The sequence below is a fragment of the Rhinolophus sinicus genome, chromosome 2, assembly GCF_057876585.1.
Source record: "Rhinolophus sinicus isolate RSI-liver-muscle chromosome 2, RSI-T2T, whole genome shotgun sequence".
NCBI lineage: Eukaryota > Metazoa > Chordata > Mammalia > Chiroptera > Rhinolophidae > Rhinolophus > Rhinolophus sinicus.
In genome coordinates this window covers 187,031,947-187,057,849 of record NC_142502.1, presented here as the reverse complement: position 1 = coordinate 187,057,849, position 25,903 = coordinate 187,031,947, and the positions used below count along the sequence as shown (strand labels likewise).

Sequence of the window (25,903 nt, the reverse complement as noted above, 5' to 3'; positions counted from 1 at the left end):
TTTTCCTTTCTTAAAATGTGTCTACATTTTTGGCCATATATATATAGCATAACTTGAAGCTGGTTAGGTGGCAGAAGAGAGGAGCCCAGAGCTTAACCCCTCTGCTACCAGCCACCTAGGGGGAGGGACGGGGGAGGGGCACTCAACCAAGCCCCATCACGTTTAGTCCCTAAGGGCTATGGCTAAAGACACCCCTAGGTTTGAAGGGTGTGGAGTCAGGAGGATGGGGATCCCAGAACCTGGGGTGCAGTCAGAGGCAAATGTCCTGGGGGGTGGTCAGGCTATTTCTCAGAGGCCCACAGTCCACCTAGCATCCACATGAGGACCCCCTGCCCCCAAAAGGCTCTGCAGAGGCCAGGCCCAGCCAAGGGCCACTGGGGGACAAATCTTGGCACCTGTCCCCAGCGAGTCCAGTTCCTCCCTGAAGGGGGTGGACAGGCTGCCCACTTTAGATGCCCGGTCTCTTCACTCTGTCTTCCGCTCCCTGGGGCTGCGAGGTGTGGGGCAGGCTGGCAGCGCACTGCCTGGCCCTGGCGAGGCCTTTACTGGAAGGCCTGTGACATGGGGTTCTCTGATTCGCTTTCTTGGCTGGATGGAGACTTGCTGCTCCAGGGGCTATTGGTACCCAGGGCGGGGGAGCCGTTAAAGCTGTCCTCGTGGTCAACACCTGTGGGTGCAGCAAACCGGGTCTTCTCCAGCCGCGCAATGAGCCTCTGGTTCTGGTCCCCACACTCCCCGCCCATTAGGCTGGGCTCCCCCACCACCTCGACATCTTGGCTGGAGAGGGCGATGGTGCTGGCTCGGCTTTTCTTCTTGCTGTTGTTGGTGGGGGTGCTTCCGCGCGCCTCCCCCTCCCCCCCTGGTGCTGTCCCCTAACATCCGTTTCTGCGGTTCGCTGGGCTGCTGCCCGCGGGCTCCAACAGGGGACGCTACCATCCGCGGCCACTCGGGGAAAAGCCGGGTCTCGAGGCAGCGTGGAGGGCTGAGGCTGTGCGACCGGAGGCGGGACGTGAGCTCCTGCGTGGCTCCTGTCGGACAGCCCACACCAGGTGATTTTTGGGAGAGGTGATCTAACATCGGGGTCCTAGGCACGCGTGGCAAGGATGCTGCGGGATGAGCTCCGCGTGCTCCAGATGCTGACGGGCCACGTCTGTATCCACGTCATGCCGTTAAACGTGAACTCCAGATACAACCGGCCCTCCATACACACCCGGGTGAACAAGCGTTGGCCATACCGGGTCGCCATGCTGTCCTGGTTACAGTCGAGGGTTACGTGTTGCTGTGGAATGCCTCCTTGGGGAGCCGTAGCACCCCAAGATGCTGCGGAAGTAGCCCTGGATGAGGGTGTGGCCAGGGTCACCGTCCTCAAAGCATTCAGTTGTGAAAGCGTCCCAGCAGGGACTGTCACAGGCCTCTCTCCGGTTTTGAAGCCGCTGGTAAGCTCTCATATTCTGTAATCAGTTTGGTTGCCATATGGCGCGTGCCTTCCAACCCTGGACTCCAGGGTACATGGGCGGGTGGTTACCTGGGAGGGTGGGTACCTGGGAGGGTGGGTACCTGGGAGGGTGGGTACCTGGGAGTCGCCCCCCACCAGGATCTAGCCTGGGGCCGGATGGGAGGGGGAAGGCTTTGTCCTTCGGGGGCTCCTTTGCAAGTACAGTTTGGGTGACTTTGAAGAACAACCTGGGGGAACAGAGGGGGGTCAGGAGAGGTGAGGGTGGGGGGCAGCTGCAAGCCCAGTAGGGCCCTGGCAGGGGTGAGGGCTGAGGGGGCCAACCTCAGCTGCTCATGTCCCGAGTGGGACAGGCAGGTGTGGCTGGGAGCTCCACTCCCGGCTGCACAAAGACTCAGGTGCACAGCCTCCCCGCCCGCCCGTCTCCTCAACCCCCCACCTCAACCCAGGCAGGCACATCACGAAGCAGTGGGGGAAGTTGCAATGGCCACTGGGTCTGGGTGAGGCCAGGAGCCAGCCTGGGGAGTGGTGGGGTGTGGGGAACCAGGAGCCTTCTTTGTTTGCAAGTTCTCTCAATGATGGCTGCTCCACTGTTTCCTCTCTCCTCCTCCTTCTGGGCTCTCCTGGTCACCGCCTCTTGCTACCTCTGCCTCCAAGCAGCCTGCCACCCCTTCCCCGATCTCCAAGCTCCTCTGCCAGGGCACCAGGCTAGGCAGGGCCTGGCACTCACACTCACACTCGCACACACACAGAAACAGGTAGCGCCGGCCTGCTCCCTGCCTTTTCTCTGTTTCTCTGTCTCCTTTCCTCCCCACTGGCTCTCAGAGTCTCTCTCAGAATGAGGCCCTGGGGCAGGCAGAGGGTGGACCTGCCACCCTGCCTCCCCCCTCCCCTGTAAATAGTTGTTACAATATTACTGACTATATTCTCTATGCTGTGATTTATATCCCCATCACTATTTTGTGACTGCCAATTTGTACTTTTAATCCCTTCACCTTTTTCACCCTGCCCCCAAAACCCCCTCATCTGACAACCAACAAATTATTCTCTGTAACTCTGAGTTTGTTTCTATTTTCTTTGTTCATTTGTGTTTTTAAATTACACATTTAAGTGACATCATATGATATTTGTATTTTTCTGTCTTTCTCCACAATACCCTCTAGGTCCATCCATGTTGTTGCAGATGGCAAGATTTCATTCCTTTTTATGGCTGAGCACTATTTCACTGTACATATGTATCACTTCTTTATCCATTCATCTCTTGATGGGCACCCTTAGGTTGCTTCCATATCTTGACTATTGTAAACAATGCTGCAATGGACTTATGGATACATATGTTTTTTTGAATTAATGTTTTGGATTTCTTCGGATAAATACCCAGAAGTAGAATTACAAGGTCCTTCTTTGTCTCTTGTTATAGGCTTTGTTTTAAAGTCTGTTTTGTCTGGTATAAGTATTGCTACCCCAACTTTTTGTTTGTTTCAATATTCATGAAATATCTTTTTCCATCCCTTAACTTTCAGTCTGTGTGTATCTTTCGATCTGAACTGAGTCTCTTGTAGGCAACATATGTAAGGGTTTTGTTTTCTTATCCATTCAGCCCTCCTATGTTTTTTGACTGGAGTATTTAATCCATTTATAATGAAAGCACTTGTTGATAAATATGTAGTTATTGACATTTTATTACTCTTTTTTTTTTTTAAAGTGGTGAAAGAGTAGTTTATTAGAAGAGATAGTACACTTCAAAGAAATACGGACCTGAGCAGTAGAGACTGGATCAGGGCCCTGACTAATCTTTATTACTCATTTTTTAAATCTTTTTTCTACTTCTTTAAGAAGAAGAAGAAACATTTAACATTTAAAGTAATTGTTGATAGATATGTAGTTACTGACATTTTATTATTTACATTTTTTATTTTATTTTCTTCTTAAATAATTCTATTTAACATTCTTTGTAATATTGGTTTCGTGATGATGAGCTCCTTTATCTGTTTCTTATCTGGGGAGATCTTTATCTGTCCTTCAATTCTAATAATCTTGGTTGTAGGTCCTGACTTTTCATCACTGAATATTTCCTGCCAATCCCTTCTGGCCTGCAGAGTTTCTGTTGAGTCTTATGGGAGCTCCCTTGTAGGTAACTAACTGCTTTTCTCCTGCTGCTTTTAAGATTCTCTCTTTGTCTTTCACTTTGGACATTTTAATTATAATGTGTCATGGTGTGGGCCTCTTTGGGTTCACCTTGTCTGTGATTCTCTGTGCTTCCTGGCCTTGTATGTCTATTTCCTTCACTGGTTAGGGAAGTTTTCTGTCATTATTTCTTCAAATAAGTTTTCAATTCCTTCCCCTCTCTCTTCTCTGTTGTTATGCTTGATATTGTCCCTGAGGCCCCTTAAACTGTCCTCACTTTTTTGGATTCTCTTTTCTTTGTGCTGTTCTGATTGGATATTTTCTTCTACTTTATCTTCTAAATTGCTGATTCAGTCCTCTTCTTCATCTAATCTACTGTCAATTCCTTCTAGTGTCTTCTTCATTTCAGTTATCGTAGTCTTCATTTCTGACTGGTTCTATTTTTATGTTTCCTGTCTCTTTGCTGACGTTCTCACTGAGGTAATGAGCATCCTTATAACCAGTGTTTTGAACTCTGCGTCTGGTTGATTGCTTGTCTCCATTTTATTTAGTTTTTTTTCTCTTTTTTTCCTGGAGCTTTGTTCTGTTCTTTCATTTGGGACATGTTTCCTTGTCTTCTCCTTTTGGCTGCCTTCCTGCATTTGTATCTGTGTATTAGGTAGGGCTGCTATGTCTCCCAGTCTTAGTAGAGTGGCCTTATGTAGTAGGTGTGCTGTGGGGCCCAGTGGCGCAGTCTCCCTGGTCACCAGAACCAGGTGCTCCAGGTGTGTCCCTTGTTATAGTTGATCCATGGTTGTTGTTTGCACATCAGTGGGAGGGACTGACCCTCAGGCTAACTGGCTGTGAGGACTGGTCATGACTACAGTGGTGCAGGGGCTGATCCTACGGAACAGGATTCACTTTAGCAGGGCTCTGGTGCCTGTCCAGTGTGCCCTTTGGGTGTGTCATTTGTGAGGTGGTTGGGTGCTCTGGTGTGGTCTGAAGCTAGCCACCTGGTGTGTTGGTTCTGGGGCCTCTCAGGAGGGCCTCTGTTGCAGGCCCAGTATAGCTGCTTCCTATGCCCTGCCCAGGGCCACTGGTATGATGTACAAAGTGATCTGCAGACAGTTGCCACTTGTGCTGGGCTCGGAGGCACCTGAGAGAGAGACTAAGCTGTGCATTGAGACCAGCTGCTGCTAATGCCAGGCTGGAGCTGCTCAGCCAGGAGCACGGGACACGCCAAGGGCAGATGCTGCTTGTTTGGGGTTTGTGAACCTTTGGGAGACTTTCGGAAAGTCCACAGCATGAGCCCAGACAGGACATTTGTGTGGAAAAGCCACTGGAAGGAGTTTGGGTGTACCCGAAAGCTGGGTGGGGTGTGGTCTCAGAATCACCAGGGCTGGGCCAATGATCATTAACCAGGTTGATGGAGACTCAGATATGGCGGCCGCCTGCTCGAGTATGCTGGGAATGGGGAGGGCCAGCAAAGAAACAGTGGCTTCCGTGCGCTCCTGCTTCCGGGACAAAGCTGCCTCTCCATTCCTCACTCTGAGACCAGACAACTCGGTTCCTCCCCATATGTCCCTGGTGCCTTTCTAGCTGCTGCCCCAGCGCTGGAGCTCGGAGCGAGTGAGTCCATCAGTGGGTAAGTCCATGCTCGGGCCTTTTAAGAGGAACAGCTGGGAGTGTAGCTGCCCTTCATCTCACTCAGCCACAATCTCTGCTGGTTTTCACAGCCAGAAGTTATGGGGGCTTCTCTCCTCAGCACTGGAACCCTGGGTTGGGGAGCCTGGTGGGGGGCTGAGACCCCTTGTTCCTCCAGAGAGGACCTCCGCAGCCAAGATGTCCCTCCTGAATTTTAACCGTAATAGGCAGGTATCTCTCACAATTGTATTTTGTTATCTTTTCTTTAGTCCCCATCATAGTGATAACTATTTTCTTGTTCCTAACTTTAAAACGTTCCCTAGCGATGTATTGATGAGATACAATGAGTTTTATCTATTTTTAAATGCTTCGAGTCTGAGCGCCACAGCCCACGTACACCAGGCTGCATTGCTAGAAGGGGGCCCGGCCCCAATCCTGGCTGACTTCTGCTGCTCCCGCTGCAGGTGCTGCAGAGTACGTGCCGCTTGGCTCTGGAGGAGACAGCTCAGCCAGTCTCAGAAAGGCCTTAAACTGCAGAACTGTGAGTAGAAAACAATACTCTTGCTCATTTCCATGAAGAGTTTGCAATCATGAATGGATGTTTAATGTGCTCAAATAGGTTTTCCACACGTACGGCAAAGATTACACATGTTTTCCCTTCAGTCTGCTCAGATGGAGGATTGTGTTGGTAGGTTGTCACTTGCTCGTATCGCTAGCTAGCCTTTGAGTGGGCCATGGGTCATGCTTGCCAATGTGTGTTAAGGAATTGAGTAGAGTTATTTTTAAGTGCAGTTGGCCCACGGTTCTTGGTTGGGTTTGAGTTTTATGTTTTGCCAGCTTTACAAAATGATTTGGAAATTTTTCTTCCTTGTCTACCTCCTTCTTCTGATCAGAAACCTTTAATATTATTTAAGCATCTCTCAAATTGTTAGAAATCTGCTGTGAAAATGACGGGGCCAGGGGCTCCTTTGCAGGAAACCGGTGAATTCTCTGAAGACTTCATTTGTTCCATGTTACCTGGCCTATTTGGAATGTTTCCTTTCTACAGGAGTCAGTTGGGTGATGCACGTTCTCCTCCAGACTCTCCATTTATTTGCATAAAGTTCAGGAAAGCTTGTCCTTACCTAGTTTTTACTCCCCTCGTATCTGTAGTCGCTCCTTCCTTACTATTTTCTATTATTAATAGTTTGTTGCTTTTATGGTTATTGTTGGTCTTTGATGTTGAAAACCCAACTGTTGAATTTATTAATTAGCTCTATTTTTTTCTGTTTCTAAGTAAATGATTTCTGCCTTTATTAATTTTTTGTTCTGCTTTCCTTAATTTTATTTTTTTAATTTCTTGGGTTGAATAATTAAATGATGCATTTCCACTTATAGTTGCTAATCAGTGTATTGGCAGAGGAATTTCTTCTGAATGCTTTTATAGTCGAATTCTGTGGATTCTGGTATTTCGTTTTCATTGTTATCATGTTTAGGTATTTTGGACGTGCAGTATTGTGGTTTTGATTTATTCTTTGACCAAAGTGTTGTTAAATGGAAGTTTCTTAAATTTTCTTGTGACATGTTTTTATAATTGGTTTTACTTTCTAATTTTGGTTTTTAATTTCTGAGTTTTTCTAATGCTGTCTGTAGCATTTCTACTCATTTGGTATTTAGTGAGGCTTTACTTGTGGCCTAAGAAAAGGTCAATTTTTAAGGACTGTTACATGAACACTTGAGAATGTTTGCATATATTCTGTTTCCACGGCGTATAATTAGACATATATTAATTAAATTCACCTTATTAAGTATTTAAGTCTTCAAGATTGTGATGTATTTTGTCTACTTTTATCTCTTATGTAATGAGTGCGGTGAATTAAGATTCTGCTGCCAGTATGCTTCTATTTGTCCCTGTCAGTTTTAGCTTCATAAATGTTGCTTCCAAAGTATTTGGTGCATAAACCTGACGTTTGTTCTGGCTTAAGTTCAAATCCTGGCTCTATCAGCTATTAAGAGTTCGACGTTGGTTGAGTTACTCTATTGAGCTGAGCTGCCCTTGTCTGGAAAATGGGATAATGATTCATACACTGCGGAATCATGAGGAAGCTTGGGAATAATGCCCGTGAAGCGCCAGGTCCGTAGGCCACGCCAGTGACCTGGTGCGGCTCTCGTTGTCCTGTCATTGGTCTTGTGCTTCTACTCTGTGAGCAAACATAGTGGTTGGCTTTCATTGCGAACGTGCGATCAGCAGTGCACTTTTTGAATGGTTTCTCTACCTCTCTGGGGGTTATTTGTGTAAATACGTCCACCACACATACTAGTTTGCGTTACTCATGCTAATTTAATGCTGTTCCCTGAGTACCACTGCTAGTTCTCAAGCTGTCATTACTGTTACTACTGCTGCTGGTATTGCTACCCTGCGATAATTCTACTTTTCTGCTATTTCTACTCTAATACGACTTCTAATACAACTGCTTCTGGTGTTCTTACTGTGTTGTATCACGACTGCAATCATGGCTCGTGAATAACAATTATGTATGAGCTTTTTAGTATAAAGGAACGTGGGACCGGAAGCTGGAAGATCCGGCGTGATTCCAGTTTTGCCACATATTCAGAATAACTTGCTTGCTGTCTCCAAGCACGGTTCCTCATCCGATGGGTGAGGCTGTCAGTGCTTCCAGGGTTTCCTCACAGAGTTGCATGACGTTCAAGTGAGATAACATTTGTGAAAGCCCTACGAAGACTCTAAGGCTCTTGAGGTCCTCTGAGATTGTAAAATCCCTGTGTCTGTCTTTGTTTGCCCCAGAAAGGCCTGGCAGGGTGTGTGTGTGGGGATGGAGGTGGGGAGGAGGTTAACATTGATAGAAGAGCATAGGACTGAGCTCCTCCATTTGCACCTCTAGTCCCAGACCAAATGCATTTATGCAGAGAGAGGATCACGACGGCCTTGAAATTCTGGAGCCACGTTGATTCTCTGCTGCTCCTGAAGGGAGAAATTAGGTACATAGAGGCCAAAATATGAGTAACACTCTGCCCTTTAGTATATTGAGTCTCAAATTTCCAGTTGAGTCCAAACTAAATCCAAGATAAAAATATATATCTATAGATACAATAATTAGTTTAGGTTCCAAAATTTATTATTTCATACGTGAGGACAAGAAGATGGCTTCTGCCAGGTTTCCAGGAGAGCCGCTACACACCAGAATGATACTTTTTTGTAAGAAGGAGTTACGTGTGGTTTTCATTAGGGTTGCCAGTTCTTCCGTCCGCGACAAGCCTGTTATTTCCCAGGGAAGTTTGCATTTACAGTCGCCGAGCCTTCCAACTACAGGACAGAAGTGGTCCTGTGTCTGCAGGACAGAAGTGATGTCATAAATGAGTTGTGAACCTCCAATTCTGGGTGGATTACTGACAGCTGGGTGGGTTGGCCCAGGGATGCCCTATCTGAGCTTTCATTATTCTCATATTTATTACATGAGAGAGTCATTCCTAGCATTTGTGTATTGTATTAAATGAGATCTTGCATGCAAAAATGTTTGAAACCATGAATGCACATAGTAAACATACAACAAATGTTGTTATGATTAAAATGAAGATAATCTGTATCCTGCAGGGGGCTTGGCTATTAAAGGGAGGGACCACATGCCTGGCACATTTTGGGTGTTTTGGAAATGTTACCATTTTCTCTTAGATGTTCCATTGTAAAAGATGATGTACGTGGTGCTAATGAGAGCCAACCACACATTAGGATTTTGGGGGAGTAATTAGGAGAGAGAGTTAGGCAGCTTAATTTACGTACAAACACTCGTATGAGTGAGTTCCCACACGTGAACATGGCTATAATATTGAGTGTGACATAAGAGCAAACAGAAGTGAGCTCCGGATCAAAGCATGCTGGACAGGTCATGCCCTGTCACAGACAGGCGCTCAGCTTGCTGCTGGGCTTGGACACAGGTGCCTCATCTGGAGCAGGAGTCCAGGGAGTGACCTCGCCTCCCTGCTACGATGCGTCTCGTCAGTGGACCTGATCTAAGGCAGCTTGTTTCAGAGGGCTTCAGTGGCCAGGTAGAATGTTCCGGGTTGTCAGCAGTGGGAAGGATTAGTGTTCAGTGGGGTGGGAGGCCAGGTGAGTAAAAGAGAGTCTAAAGTCTGAGGTGGCAGGTGGGCAAACTGACCTGGAGAAATTTCCGAGCTCAGGTGTGTGTTGCTAATCCAGGATTTTATCAGGAGAGCACGTATTGTGTTGGGTTAGGGGGTCACTGCCTCGTGATCAGTCTGCACAGAGGCCAGGAGGCTGCATGGACCGGGGTAAGAGGAGCCATGGTTCCCTGGAGAAGGCACTTTACCACTGCATGTCTGGGAGGCGACTGCTGGAGGGTGGCCGGGCTGTCCACGTCAGCCCGAGCAAAGGGAGTGACAGCTGAGTGGTGGCTCAGGCGACATGAGCACCTTTGTCCCTGGCGGGAGCACTCCAGAGCAGAGAAGGGTGTCTCTGGATGACTGATGAGGAAAGTGAGTGCTGGCACATGAGAGGTCCACCGTGAAATGAGAACAGAGTCACCTGGACAGATGAGGGGTGGGGACAGCTACGGGGACTTTATCTTGTCTTCTGTGAACCTCGGTCACTTAAAAATTGTCCCTAGGGCTCGCCTGTATTACAAAATCATATTTTTACGGCTCTGCAAGTCCACGAATCGATTTTATAGGTATATGTAATATTTGATCCTCAAATTCCACAGAGGAGGATATGGAGCCTGGACAGGCAGAATTTGCTCAGGTTCATGCGGCTCGTGAGAGGGGACACCTGGTGTGATGGGCTTCAGCGATGGGGCTCTTTTTCTCTAAATCTCTTGGCCTGAATGTCCTAAATTTATCCAGCCTTCCAGGGGTCATCAAGGGGTTGATTCTTTTTTGAAGCTCATTTATGACCATATGTTTATTCAACTGTTGCCTGCAGGCAGCGTCTGGCGCTGTGTGGCTGTGTGTGCACACGTACCGGCTGAAGCAGGTGTGTGTGTGTGAGTGTGTGATGTTTGCCTGAGCGTGCACCTGATCCTACTCCAGCCAACCAGGGGCTGTTACCACTGAGCTTATCCAAACACCCAGCACAGACGTTTGGCTGTAATGCGTGTGACTGAGGCAGGGCTGGGATGTGTGGTATGAGGGGGCATAATTCCCTTTCATTAAGCCCTGGAAACATCTGTTTCTCTTCAGCCTGTTTAAAGGTTTCACTTTATTAGATATTGGTTAATGATCACAAAGCCATTTGCCATTAAAACCAGGTGTTCCTCCCTGTGCTGAAAGCTGCTGAGTGGGGCTAATGGCAGAGTGACAGGCCGTGCAAAAGTGTGGGCGTCCCAGAGCGAAGCCCAAAAGCACTGAGGCAGCAGAGCATTCAGCTGAGGGCCCCTTGGCTTCCAGTGTCCTGACCCCAGTCCTGCCAAGTCAGGGTCATTCGTGTTTCATTGGGTGGGGGTAGTGTCCAGTGTGGTGGAATGTCACATTTGGACACATAAAGCACATGCATGCTGGAGTCAGTGTGGGACATCTGCGGTGGCCCTCTGGTCTCCTTAGTGCCAACACAATGGACCGCTTGCCCTTGGCTGCTGAGAAAGGTGGTGAACTTGGATAGCTGCCTACCTGGTTCTCCAGGAGTAGAAAACCCCGACTTTGCTGGAGCCAGGCCCTGGGAGGAGCATTGGAGTGAAGTTGCAACCACCAGCACCACCGCGCTCTCGGGAGCTCTGGTGCCGTGCAGCGCCGTGAGGTCCTACCCAGGCCCCCGCTGCTGGCTATGACGACGGGCAGCTTACGGCTTCTTCATGGTTGAGGTTAACGCCAGAGATTTTACAGGGAGTCTGGGACGGAAATGTAAGAAGTCACGATTCTTTATCCTGTTTCATTTCAGTCCTGCAAATGTTTAATGCGTCCCTTCCTATATGTGTACAGGGTCCTGAGCAGCACAGTGATGGAATGAAAGGCTGGGATGTAATCCTTTGAGAAGCTTAAAAAAATATTTTTGATCATCTAATCAAAAATTCCGTTCGTATCTGCTTGACTTTAATGACTTGAGTTATTTCTACTCAGTACCTATTATAAGCAGAAAGTTCACTTTTCTTCCCTCAGTGTGTCCAGAAGGGAACGGATGGACTATGGCAGATGGCCTGTCGTTCAGGCAAGGACTGTGCACCCTCTCGCTCAGTGGCCCTGCATGTTGGTTGCGCATTAGAACCAGGGGAACTTTAAAGCATACCAACCCCAAGGTCAGCCATACCCCAGAGAGTTAAGTCAAAACCCCTGGGGCTGAGATGGAGGCGTCATATTCTTTAGTTCCTGGTGGTATCAGTGTGCAGCTCCCCTTGAGAACCAGTGCCCCAGGGCTCAGAGAAAACAACAGGTGTGTCATATTAGAGAGACCAATTTTACTCCAAACAGCCAAGTGATTTATTTTTCAACAGCTTGGTTTGGCTATAGAGTGTTGTTTTTGGATCTTCAACATGCAGCAGTGAAAAAAAAAAGTCCTTGAACTTGAGGGACCCAGAGCACTCAGCAATGTTCTGTTTCAAATATCCACTCACTTGCCATTTATTCAGTCAGGTTGGGTGAGAGCTCATTCTGTGCTGGCATCGTGCTGGACAGAAGGACGGTACGGCTAGTTCTCCTCCACATAAAAATGTCATAATCTAGTGAATGGGAGAAACAGGGAAACCAGTGACTCCAATCCAGATATACACAGAACCCCAGCCTCAGACGATGGCACCTGCTGTAGGTAATGGCTCCTCTCAACACTGCTCTGACCCTGGGGCTGTTTTCTACGTGAACATGAGCTAGCTGCCTCTGTCCTTGGCACTGAGACACATTTCAGGCCCCTTCTGTTGGACAGTTCACGCACCTGACCCATTGTTATGCTCTTTTGCACTCATGTAAAAAATCTAAACCTCTGTGTGGTAGATATGACTGTAAATGTATTTCACTGAGAAGAAAGGTTGGTTTGTTAGTGATTTGTCCGTTCCTGGGTAGCAGCTTTCTTCATGGCCCTGCTTTGGGTGAAGAGGCCGCCTCTCCCACAGCGACTCTGCTGGGCCCCGGCAGCCACAGCCCATCTGGCTTCCTTATTGCAGAAGAGAAGGGTGTGTGGCAGGCACTGACTCGAGTCCAGGTTTTCATAGAGCGGTAGTGCGATGGGCCACACAGGAGAGCTGGGGTACAGAACATCCTAAAGGCTGCACCCGGTGTGTAGGGGGCCTTTCCCTCATCCCCTTAGACTCCAGCCTCCGGTGATTGATTTGTTGGCAGCAATGGAGTATCTTCTTCCACTGATGTGCCAGAAACCCTGGCCTCCTCCTAACGTTCCATTCCAACCTCTCTAAATCTGGATATTTATGCAGTGATTTTCGAGCCTCAGGTTCTGCAACTCTCCTTTGCACTTAAAAATTAAAGTCTGTGTATTCATCCCAGTCAATTCATCTTTCTTCCTTTGACATTTCATCCAATGGACAGCTAACCTAGGTAGGTCTTTAAATCATGACTCCTGGCCCACAGGGTCATATCAAAGACCTGGGGCACTTATGCTGTATATCTGACACACCATTAATGTTTTTTCCTTGGGTGACGTTACCTTCAAAAGAAAAGAAAAATTACAGCAAGTGTGCGGGTATTTATTGGGAGATTGAGTACGGCTTTGTGCTCCCCTCAAAGTTACTGGGTGAGGTTGGTCCAGCTTCTTGGAATTCCAAGGCCTTGATCTTCTCACATGTGAAATGAGAGGTTGGAGTTGTATTCCAGACCAAATTTGAGTTTTTGCACTATAGCTGCACAGGATGTGATGTGAGACCATAAAAAAATCCATCAGTCAGAGACAATCAAAACACTGACACTTGGATGGCTCATCTGCCTAAAACACTGACACTAGGAAGGCTTGCAGGCTGTTCTTCAGTTCGAGGTAGTTGTAGAGCTACCTTTCAAAAATGGCGCGCTGGCCCCAGTGGCGAGCATCTCTGACAGGCCAGTGTAGCACGATGCTCCATGCTCCTTAACCTCCTAGCGCCCAAATGTCACTTGGTGACGTCATGTAGAAACCTGTGGCACAGTCCAGCTCATAGTGCACGCACAGTAAACGTGACTCCTGCCTTCCAGCCGTTCTTAGTCTCCAAGGATTGGACTTGTCTGATGGCATCCACACGGGCTGTTGTCATCTGGCCACAAGGTGTCAGCTTCCCAACGGTTGTGAGTGACAGATATTTGTGCTAGTTTAGTGGCCAGGTGTGTGTTGGCTTTAAGAAAAAAAAAACAGAGAGAGAGAGAGAGAGAGAGAGAGAGAGAGAGAGAGAGAGAGAGACAGACCGACCGACCGAGACAGCAGTTAGGCTTTTTCTCTAGCTTTTTTGGCTGGCTGCTTCCTGCTTCATAAATCTGGGGAGGGAGGTGGGGGTGCGGGTGAGCTGCTGGGGTCCCCAGCCTGTGGCGGGGTCGGCCGCAGTGCCTCTCAGGCCAGCTGCTGGCCCATCTGCAGCTGGGGCTGGCTCCGCGATCAACGGCCAGAACACTGCGCTGGAGCCCTTTACTGCTTCACAGCAGCTGGTGTGAATGGCAGTGGAAAATAAACCCTTCTCTTCCCCAACAGCAGGAAAACGCTCCCTAAGACAAACAGCCTCCCCCACCCCCCACCCCTGCCAGCTCTTCCATTCTGCTTGAAATCTCAGGCCTGTGGGATGGAGCCCCATGGCTTGAGGTTTTCACTTTTCACCATCTGCCTTTTCACTTGGGAGTCTGTTGGATCCCCAGGATGCATCCATGTTGTTTGGCATTCAAGTTCCTTGCCTCCTAAGGACTTAGGAGCCCAGGAGAAAGGAGTGGAGTTGAATTAAGAGGGAAAGAAACCTGTTCATTTTCATTTCCTTTGGATTTTAATTTGAAAAACATTGTTTGAAATGACAGAGCACAGACAGCTATTCTGTGAGCTGTTAGAAGCTGTGTGTTTGCCTGGATCAGCTCGGTAACTCAGGGACTGGGGACAGGCCGTGGGTCTGTGCGCCTTCAGCTCACCTGCTGCCCTCAGGTAACTCAGGGACTGGGGACAGGCCGTGGGTCTGTGCGCCTTCAGCTCACCTGCTGCCTGCAGGCCCAGCACACAGCAGGCCCCCTGGATCTCACTGAAACACCCCTTTGTTAAACTTGTCTCTACACCCCTGAAATTCTGGAACATCAGTTAAACAGCACAGGGATTCTGATACGAGCTTAGCTAAAGAGCCAGAACAAGGATGTACTTGTTCTTTCACTCGGCAAGTATTTTTAATAGATGCTAATAAGTGCCAACCACTCTGCAGTCTTCAGTTAAGACAAACCCCAAACCCTGAAGGGGTTCAGAGCCCTGCGAGAGGAAATAGAACTCTGGGCAGTGGTGCTGTGGTGTCAGGACAAATGTGTGGAGGGTCCTGGGGTGCAGGGGAGGAAGCTGCCAGACCTGCCGCTGGGGAGGGACATCAGGGAGGACAGGCCTTCCACACGGTGGCCATGTGGGGGTGGGACTGAAATTCCCAGTTCATTGCCGCCTAGATCTCCAGGAAGCATCTCTTGACATTTTAGCCCAAAGGGATTTTTTCCTTCCTCTGGGTTCTAATAGTTTAGTTTCTAAAGCTTGGTCACTCATTCTGAATAGATGTCTCAGTTCTGTCCCTAGAGGTTCTGTGGGTAAAGATCATATGTGACACATCTGGTGTCCCTAGTTTGTATGCTTGGCAGGTAGGTAAGTGGTACGTGCTTCTTCTTTGCCTGCATAAACTCCTGGGCAGGTATCCACCTCAGTCAAGTGCTGTGTCAGGGCCTGGCCAGCTCAGGACCAGTCTGGACAGATGGGGGACGGGGGAGCGGGGCCTGAGTCCACTGCTTGCAAAGCATCCTTAGTCATGGTGGCCGTCCCGATGGAGTTAGTATTCACCAAGGTCCTTATCCTGATAATGTTGAGCTGGGAAGGTGAGCGCTCACATGAAGAGCATATGTTCGAGCTAAATGGAGCCTAAATTGAGGAAGCTGGGCAGACGAAAGAGGAGATATCATATGAGAAGGTCATGGTTCATGGGCTTCCTTATTCTACCGCCATCGTGTGCCACCTGGTTTCTCCAGACTTTGGCATCTTCATAATTAGTGGCATTTGTGAATAGCATTTTTATTGAGTAGAGAGGAATTAATAGTACACATATGAGTATGTAAAAATACCTAGCACAATTACTGTCAGAGAGAGAGCTAGGTTAGGATTCATTATATAAAGACATTTGTAGAAAGGGAGCCCATTGATTTTTTTCTTTTTTCTTTCTTTTTAAAAAATCATAGCAACAAGTGTACATGGTTTTTAAAAAATCAGAGCTCAGGACAGATGTGTAGACCCCTGTCATACCCCTCCCGAGGCCCCAGGGTCAATTACTCGAGATTGTTTCAGCTATTTCTTTTGGTTTAAAACTTCAGGTTTCTAAATAACATATATTTGTTCTGGTTTTTTTTAAAATTGAAAAATTCTCATTGATTCCAACGATGAGCGATGACGGTTCAGATGTCCTACCATATGTTTACCACACGTAGCTTATATAAAATAATTGATTTTTGTTCTATGCACCTATCAATAATGCTTTTTTGAAAAGATGTTTACGATCCCACCCAATATCATCCAATACATGGAAAGTATGTTGATTCCATTGTGTCACTGTTGTTGAGACATGCTTCTGAGGTCTTCCTTCCTGCCCTAGCCCAGAAGCCATGTTAACCTCAGAAGGCTAGGTTCTGCAGATACCAGCAATCATGGTTACGATTCTTATCTGAGTCCTGGCACTTTGAAGATACTTGCTTCTTCTCTCCGAAAGCTTCTCTCTCTTATCTTTATGATTGATATTCTGAAACTCTGCCATGATGCTTCTTGCTATCTTTTTTCTCCCCATTTATTAAGTAGGTCACTTTATTGCTTTCCTGTGGCAGCAACAATGAGCACAAACTGGGTGGCTTAAACAACGGAAATGCACCCTTCAAGGCCAGCAGCCTGACATCAGTTTCACTGGACTGAGACCGCGATGTGGGTAACCCCGGGCTGCTTGCAGAGGCTCAGGGGAGACCCGTTTCTGGCCTCTTCCCACTCCTGGTCGCTGTAAGCATTCCTTGGCTTGTGGCTGCATTGTTCCAGCCTCTGCCTTTGTGGTCACTGTGCCATCTCCTCGGTGAGTCAAATCTTCTTCCTCCTTCTTATAAATAACATATACAAGTCACTGCATTTAGGACCCACTTGGATAATCCAGAATAAGCGCCTCATCTCAATATATTTAACTTAATCACATTTTCAAAGATTAAAGAAAACAAACAAACCATATAACTTTCACCGGTTCCAGGGGCTAGAACACAGACATCATTTGGGGGCCAACATCCAGCCCTCCACAGTCACGCAGTAGGGAACTGGAGTTCTTTGGCTCTAAGATGTTTTCTCTTATGATTTCTTTACTAATTCTTCCCTTCCATTTACTCTGCTTGTGTTTTCTGAAACTCCTATTATTGAGACATTTGATTTCCTAGATGAACCCTCTTAATTTCTTAACTTCTCCTACTTCGCATTTTCTATTAATATAATTTTTATTCCAATTGCCAGGAGGTTTTCTCAAATGTAGTTTCTAGCCCTTTTGTTGTTTTTTTAGTTTTATGTATTAAAGTTTTCATTTCTCAGAGCGCTGTTGTTCTGTGTTCGTACTGAGCAGTATTCTGCTCCTGTTTCATTGGTGTACTGTCTCTGAAGATGTTAATGAAATGGGTGTTTACAGTTTTCTTCTGTTCATTGTGCTGCCTCAGTTTCCTTTTCTCCTTGTCCTTAAGTTCCGATGTGTCTGTCCTGCAGGAGGACACGCTCAGGTGTCTCGTGTTCTTGGTGTTCTGCTCATGTTTAAGAGTCAAGTACGAAAAAGCTCGTCAGAAGGGCTGTGCTACGTGACTGGGAAGCTTCACTTAGTAATTGTGCCTGGGGTGAATATGACTGCGTACTCGGACCCATGTCTTTCCTCTCGGGCTCATCCATTCTCAGGAAATCCATTGTCCATCTCCTGCCGAGGGTGTGCTGGGAGCCCAGGAGAGAAGCAGCTCGGGAGGACTTTCTCTTGCCTCGGTGGCCTCATCCATCCCCTGTGTCTTCAGCCTCATGCTTTACCTTCTCTCTTTTCCCTACTCCTGTGTCTGGAGACTCTGGTTTGATTTCTCCATCAAGTAAACACCCAGCATGACCCAGAAGGAGGACGGCACAGCGCAGGGTGGAGCGGTTCTGGAGGCCGCGTTCTCTGTACGGGTGTCCAATCAGTGCTTCTGTTCTAGGCTTTCCTTCCTCCTCTCGCTTCTAGAAGTAAGTGGAGCCTTCACTTTCTGAGAGTTTCCTGTGGAATGTGTCATTAATAAACTATTGACTTTTACTTAGCATAACACTTAGCTAAGTGAATAAGTCAGACTGAGGACGACAAACACCATCTGATCTCACTTATAGGTGCAACCTAAGGAACAGAATAAATGAGCAACCCAAGCAGAAATAGACAGATACAGAGAACAAACTGATGGTTGTCAGAGGGGAGAGCAGGAAGGGGCTGGGTATAAAAGGGGAAGAGTGAAGAAGTACAGTTTGTTGTTGCAACGTAGTTTGGGGATTTAGGGTACAGCATAAGGAATATAGTCAATAATATTGTAATAACTATGTGTGGTGTCAGATGGGTCTAGATTTACCTACAAATTGGTAGTTACAAAATAATCATGGGGACGTAAAGTAAAGCACAGGGAATATAGTCAATGATATGGTAATAACTATGTATAGTGCCAGGTAGATATTATACTAGTCAGGGGGATCACTTCTTAAATTATATAAATGTTTAACCACTATGCTGTATACTTGAAACTAATATAAACTAATACTGAATGTCAACTGTAACTGAAGAAAAAGAGTTTAAAAAAAAAACAAACCTACTGACTTTTAAATACAATAATGTTAGTTTTCTTGTTTGGATAAACAGCAGACACTGAGTGCATACAGTGTGCCAGTGAGCAGGCGGGGCATAATCTGAGACCTATGGACGTTGGTGAGATAGAATCAGTGGAGGAGACATACAGGGAATTATTAAGAACTGAGTTGGGGAGAGTCAGGGCAGACTAATCAGAAAGGTCTCTGTGTGCTGCACGGGACAGACTGAGTTCATCTGGGGGCGACGAGGCACGTACGAAGGGACTGAAACAGAGAAGTGGGCTGTCTGGGAGAAAGTTGAACGCAGGCGTGGTCACCACCTCCCTCCCTCTTATTCTCATTTCTTTCCCTCTTTGCGCCCTGCTTCTCTCACAGTCTTTCTGATAATAAACACTTTCATTTATAAATCTCCTAAGTGGATGTCTTTCCTTTGAAGTATTTAAGATCCTTTAACTAATTTAGCTACTCCTGCTTTATGCCATTTGTTTTTTTAGTAACAAGTGCAGAGTTTGATTTGTTTGAGGCAGATTTTTTTTTATTATTAAAATGAACAGTTCACACCAATCAAAAGAAGTCAGTGCTTTGAGTAGCTGAAAATAGACATCGAGCTTTGGAACATATTTTGATAACTGAACAGGAGGACAGCTTCAAGATTTGTGACTAAAGGTTGTCCAAGATTCCCATATTTTAAAGATTTGCAGGCAAGCTCAAAACCTGTTTAAAATAAGGAACTCCCGTCTCAAATGCCGGTTGCACTTGTGCTATGTATAGACAGTGCTTATTTTATAAATGTCATCCAAGGGAAGGTCAGAGCTACCCACCTGGTCCTTATCTGTCCCAGCTATGAAAAGAGAACGTTGTGAAAAGAGAGCTTCCAAAAAATTCACGTCTCTGGCCATGTATGAAAAAAAAAGAAAAGAAAAAAGAACAGCAGGAAAGGACGCCCAATATATGGAACTGTGTTCCAGGTGCTGTGCCCAGTACCATCCCCGGCAGTAACCTCACTTCATGCGATGGGGACGAGAGGCGTGTCACTTTATTACCGTCTTCAAAGGCAAAACCCCGGCTCAGAGGCTGGAAGGTCCAGATCACAGGGCGGAACAGGGTGCGTGTCTGGGGGAGGCGCAGAGTCTGCACCCCAGGGCCGCCTGGGGTTCCGCAGCTGCATTTCGGGTTCCAAGGGAGTCAGCATGAACCCAGCGGTTCCCGTGGTGCACTCCCGAGAGGAAAGGGCCCTGGGAGACGCTGTGGTTGGACGGGAAGGCGGGTCCCTCTCGTGCTTCCTTGTGGGCAGCGGGGTCTGCCTCCCTCCAGCCTGGAGCACAGGGTCAATTGAAACCCCGTGACGTGCCAGGAGCCCCATCTGCTCCTCCGTCTGAAATGGGAATATTTTGTTCTCTCTCTTTCTGGAATCTTGATTTGGTCTTTCAGTGTTTGCGTGGCAGCCTTCTGCCCAGAGGCCAATAACGAGGAAAACGTATTAAGCGATAAGGGGGAAATCAGTGAGACTGACATGAACGAGGGAGGAAAGTGGCAAACGGGAAACAGAAAACCCAAAATCTTGCTGAAATGTCCAGTCCAGGTGTGATGGGGAATGAAAGCCCATTCCTGAGTGATTCCAACAGAACTGACGAAGCCCCCACGTGCGGGCCGAGGGCTGCAGCCGCCCCGGAAGACGCGCGGGGCTGGAGACGCCGCCGGGCGCCAGGTCCCGCTGTGGCGTGTTAGGGACGCTCAGATGTTATGCGAGCCGGCCTGACAGCGGCTGCTGCCCCGCACGCACCGTGTGGGCGTCTGCACATTGTTGGTTCAAGTCCATGGGCAGAGCTGCACCTCTCCATTATAAGAATGGGAGGAAAACGTTTCAGAGAATCATAAAATTAGAGCTTGAAGCTATGGGCGTGGTTACGGGGTGGGGGTGGGGCGGCGCGGCGATGGACCAGGAAACACCGCATGGAGAGGCGAGAGTCACCCCTGGAATGTGCTGCTGGTTGACCTCCAGAGTCTCCCTGAAGCTGCTTCCTCAGCTGGAAAATGGAGCCAGGGCTGGTTCCACGGAGAGTGGATGCAAAGAGCAAACGAAGCGGCAGGTTTAGTATGCTGGTGGGGGAGAAAGGTGCTAGTGGTCACCTACTATGAGCTCTCATTTTAGAGCTGGGGAAGGGAGGCCTAAGGAAGTAAGCTGAGAATTTTCCTTTTTTTAAAAAAGCAATAATTGTATAGCTCTTTGCATTAATTAAAGTGTTTTCAGATGAGTTGTCACCCGTGGTTCTCATGGTGACCCCTGGATGTGTGACAGGCTGAGCCAGCCTCGTGTTGCACCTGGGAATGCAGGTGTGTGGCTCTGGCCTTGGCATTTCTTGCAGGAGTGTGGCCGTCGCCTGTGGGCCACGGACTCCCTGGGCTGGACAGGAGTCAAGGCAGGTCATCTTGTGCTTGACAACCTGCCCCGTGGGGGTCTCAGCGCTGCCAAGGAGTCTTCCCAGGCTGCTTGGGGGGAAGTCAGCACCCCACTTCTTCCACGTTTAAAATCAGACTTTGATGCAGATTTTTTCGGATATGCAGAGGGCTAAATTGATTTCTTTAAAACTTTGAAACTCTTGAGTTATGCTCTGGTTCCCTGATTTGGCACAAGGGGAACTGTGAGTCGGAAAGGTGGGGCCACCACTGAAGACACTCGTCCTCGAAGCGGCTTCTAACTCTTCAGACAGCACTCCTGCCCCAAAACAGAAACTCATCCCTTGTGGGTCGTTTATGGATTCCCCGCGGTGTCAAAATAAAGGCTGAACTTCATATCCAGGTAGGAGACAACACATGTTTGGAGTGTGGTTGTGAAAGTATTTACACAATGACAGCAGGTCATTTAAAAATCTCTGTTGTTTTTTAACATCAGGTAAGAAGTTGAAGCACCATACACATTTCCAATCCTATCTTAATTTTAAAAGTTAAGGCACATTAAAATCAGTAGTACCACAATTATTCCTTACGATTAAAGGCAAATGGGAAATGGGCTAATACATGTCTCCTGTTACAATTTCTCGGGTTTCAAAGACATGGGGAGACTGTGTCTTTGAACATGAGGGCACTGTGTGCAGCAGCAAGCACTCACTTCCCCACGCTGGGAAGACAGAAGAAAGAGAACGTTCCTCCTCACCCCTATGCCAAGGGGTGTGGAAAACGCACCAGGGCTGTTCTTGGCTTCAGAAAGTGCATGAGAGAAGTCGGGTCCTTGCTGGGCCAGGGTCTGCCCTGAGGGAGGCCGGGCTTGGCGTCCACCACGCAAGCAGGGCTCTCCATTCCAGAGCAGGTGCTCGCCGATCGCTGCACCTTCGCAGAATTCCCGATGCCAAGTTCAGCCTTTGCTGGCAGAGCAGCTCCCTGGCCAGGGGGCTTCATACCATGTCAGAAGCGGCTTTCATTTCTTTGTTTTCCAACTCAGAAAACATTTTCTTTCCTCTTTGTTTTGCTCTCCCTGTCCCTTGCCTCTCATTTGAGTTTGCTTGTTCAGCACAGCAGTCCTCCTTCCCGACAAAATAACCCACGTGTCCTTCCAGATGTTGGAAATCTGAAAGCAGTCTTGGCTCACCGAGAATTTTCTCTGAGAAATCACCAACTTTGTCCTGAACAGCAGGTGTCACTGTTGCAGCAGAAAACCCGGAGGGCCCCGGGCCAGCCCACAGATATTTTTACCCAAAGGAGAAAAGGCCCAACAGGAGACACAAACTTGGCAAAAGGAACTCCAAAATGAATGAGAAGCCTCATCAAAGGCTATAAATTATCAGCATGTCTTTAAAGGCTGAGCTGTCGGCTTTGAGCACCCGTCCTTCTGGGAGAGGCAGTGGTACTGGGCCCAGTGGGTAACTGCTAATGACCTCACAAAAATCGGCAGCAGCAATCAGGTCCTTCATGCCAGGAGGAAAATCATTTTCCTTGCTCAGGAGGGAGAGAAAGGAGCTGGGACGAAACCCCCTTGTCTCCTGGACCACAGACCTCAGGGGGACAAGAGGCAGGTTTGCGGTGCTGTGCTGCTGTCTGGAGCCCAAGTCCTAGATTTCTGATGACGATGTCATTGAGAAGCTGTACTCTGGACTGCACAGTGTACCTGATTCACCCAGGATGCCCAGGGGGACGCAAAGCCATGCTGGATCCTACTGGCCCTTTGGCAGCTCAGGCTGGCATAGACTGAATGCAAGAACAGCAAAGCACTTGTCACCCCAGCTTCTCCTGAGTTTCTGTGCACAGGAGTGTGTAAGACCAGTCACTCACAAAGGTGCTAAGGCACACACAACTCAAAACCATACCTTTGCATGAAAATGTGCTTTGTTCTTTGCAGACGTGGCCGTTCATCTAAAGCCAAACATCATGAAATATAAATAAGAAGGGTACCTGCCTTCCTGCACCCATGCAAACTACCTGTTTCAGGAAATGGGACTTTGAAATGCTAGCATGCAGCCTTGCAGCATTGCATAGCACGTAAATAAGCCATGTTCCCCTCATTAATAGAGAAAACAAAGGAAATGAAGAAAAATTGGGAGAGACTGAGGCTGGGACCAGATGCCGACAGAGTGTGATCCCTCAGCTTCCCAAACAGGACCCATCTTGCCGTGGAGGCCAGCGCCGGGGGCGGGCTGGGACCTGCACTTGCTAGTCAGTGGAAGCCAAGCTCCCCAAGGACACGAGCGGCGTCTGCAGCACGTGGAGACAGAGGGATCGTGTGGTGTTGGCTTCGGGGAAGAGAGATCAGAATGTTTGTCAACTCAAAAGTACTAGGTTCTGGGGACAGCTCAGCGGGAACACATACAGCTGTCCTGAGAGAGGGACGCAGTATTGTGTCAATGCTCAGATTCAGCTCACAGACCGGGGGTGCTGGTTGTTTTCGTAACACATCCAATGACATTTTTCATTTAAAAAAATTGCCTTTAAAATCTGTTTTTTTTAAATATTAAGCCATTTCTATTAATGTTATATATGTTGTATTAATTTAAGAAGTCACGTTGCCATATCCCTATTCCTTTCTTCTCTAGTGAATTCTTCTATTTACCTGTAGGTTTCTCATTATCAAGTTATACCATTATTTCACGCTTTTAAAAATTAATAGACTTGGTATTTTCGAGCAGTTTTAATTTTATAGAAAGTTGGGCTGCAGAGGTGGTCCGTAGAGTGCTCATGTACCCCCTCCATCCTCTGTCACAGTTTCCATGTTATTAACATATTTCTTTACTGTGGTGCTTTTGTTACCATGGAACCAATATTAAGCAGTCTTAACCCAAGTCCATAGTTTACATTAGGGCTCGCTCTTCGTGTTGTACATCCGATGGGTTTTGGCAAATGCATAACGTCATGTAGCCACCTGGACACACCATACGGAACAGTAACACTGTCCTTATCGTTCTCTGTGTCTGCAGATTCATGCCTACCCTGAAACTGGGTTTTAATCCTGGACCTGAACTAGACAGCTGTGTAGCCCTAAGTTAGCCATGTGATCTCTCCGAGCCTCAAGTTCCAAATCTGTGAAATGGGATTTATAATACTGTCTGCTTTATGGGGTTGTTGTCACAAGGAGCAAGGGAGAAAAAGACTATAAACACACTGAGCATAAACCCTTACGTATGGCAAATGCATGTTAACTATTGATTAATGCTACATAACGTGGGTCAGCGCTTCGTCCTCCTTCCGCATTACAGAGTTGGATGGCTGGAGGACTCTGACTTCAGAGGTGACAGGGAGTTCCATCTCCTGCCCCCCTGTGAGAGGTGACAAGGGTTGTCTGAGGGCTGCTTCGTGCAGGGTGCTGAAGCTGGGTGTCACTTACCTAGGGCAGAGTTTTGATCTTCATTATTACAGCCTGTCTAGGGCAGAGAGAAGTGATGTACGAGGCCTGCATACTTGCCTCATTTCAGACAAGACCAGAGTGGTCAGGAAACTTTATCCTCAGGTGACACAGCTCATTTTATGCCCGGTCAGGTACAGCCCTCAGTCTCCTGGGCTTCACTGAGGCAATTTCCTGTTCAACCATGCAGCTACCACTGCTGATAACCTCGGTTTGAAATACAGAGAGCCTTGTACAAGAAGGTGGTGTTAGTGGTAAATCTCAAATGCGTGCCCTCAGGCCTCTGGATAGGATCAGGGGTTTAACTCTTCAACTCCAGAGTAGAATTTCTGTAATGACTCTGCCTCGTCTCTATTCCCAGGGTAGGCTAAGAATTATGAATTTTCCTCCGTGTCCATCAGAAAGAAACGAGAGCAGTGCCATTGGACAGAGTCCCTGTGGAGACCCTGCCCTGCTCTGGCAAGGTGACCGGTGGGCCCAAATGTCCAGACACTGACCTGCAGCCCTGCGGGTAGATGTGACCAGTGCACAAATGGCATATTTGAAAGTAAATGTCATAGAGCTGGAGATGACCCTATGGTTTGGGGCCAGCATTCACTCTAAATGGCATATCCCTTTCTCCTCTCCCTCTGTGCTTCCCCTTCCCCGGGACCCCGGGTCCCTGCACCCAGCCTGAAGTTGGTGCAGAGAGAACAGCGTCGGTGTTCACACACGGCTCCTCCAACGCCGTCAGAAAAGCTGCGATGGGCTTCACCTGTCCCCGCCTGTGGTTTGGAGCATGCAGAGGGCTGGACTGGCTCCCGAGTGACCATCCCCCTTCACGTGCTGTGATGAGGTGACTTGATCCTGCCATCTAGCGGTCGTGTGAGGCAGAGTGAGCACGTGGCATGGAGGTGGCCCAGTGCTCACAGCCCAACAGGGGAATCTCAGCGCCACCCCAGTGGCGCCTGGTCCTGGCTGCGGCCTACGTGGGCTGCTCACCTAAGCTGTCTGTCTTCACCTACTACCAGAACTTTGACTGCAGTGGTCCAAAGTTCATGGCTAGCAGATCACATATCTATTTCTAACAATACCCAGAGCTGCTTTAACTCTGTGTGAGAATTGCAAGAGAATTAGTTGAGAAGGGCCAAACCCACACTGTGGAATGAGAAGAGAACTACCATGTTTCCCTGAAAATAAGACCTAGCTGGACCATCAGCTCCAATGTGTCTTTTGGAGCAAAAATTAATATAAGACCCGGTCTTATTTTACTATGATATAAGACCGGATATAATATAATATATAATATAATATAATATAATATAATATAATATAATATAATATAATACCAGGTCTTATATTAATTTTGCTCCAAAAGACGCATTAGAGCTGATTGTCTGGCTAGGTCTTCTTTTCAGGGAAACACGGCACACATTTTATTAGGCGTCTTTCTTCATGCACAAGTTTAAGTACCATCTAATACAGTGGCTCTAAGATTCGCATCCTCAGCCAAGTGTGACCAAGGTAGTCATTTCTATGGAGTCTCTTCTAAGTTTACCTGGTTCCCGTAGCCAGACCCTGCCAGTCAGCTTCTGTTGGTGCTTTCTGGCCCCATGTCAATAGATGCTAGGATGCTTCTTCCCTCTATTGTGTTCTTAAATAATTTTCAGAAAGTCCTTGGTTTCTCATTTCAGTTGCTAAAAGAATGGTGAGAATACCTCACTCTTATCAACTGCATTTCTACGAGTATAAAGGCTTCCTTTCCCCCATCTGCTTTGCCCACCTCAGCAATTGACTTGATAGAGTGGGGGTTGGGGTGGGGGGTAATTATTTCCCTTTCTGTTTGAGTGATTTCTAGCACAGTTTGTGTCCATGTGGCTTTCACCAAATGGCCTGACCTGTCCCACTATAAACACTCTGTGTTTCCTTAAATATTGGAAGTGTTCTT

General features: G+C 47.6%; 1 pseudogene; it reads right to left on the bottom strand.

Annotated features, from left to right (window-relative positions):
* Nucleotides 1–542: 542 nt before the first annotated feature.
* LOC109461404 (LIM domain-binding protein 1 pseudogene) overlaps nucleotides 543–25,903 on the bottom strand; it is a 68,734-nt pseudogene continuing 43,373 nt past the window's right edge.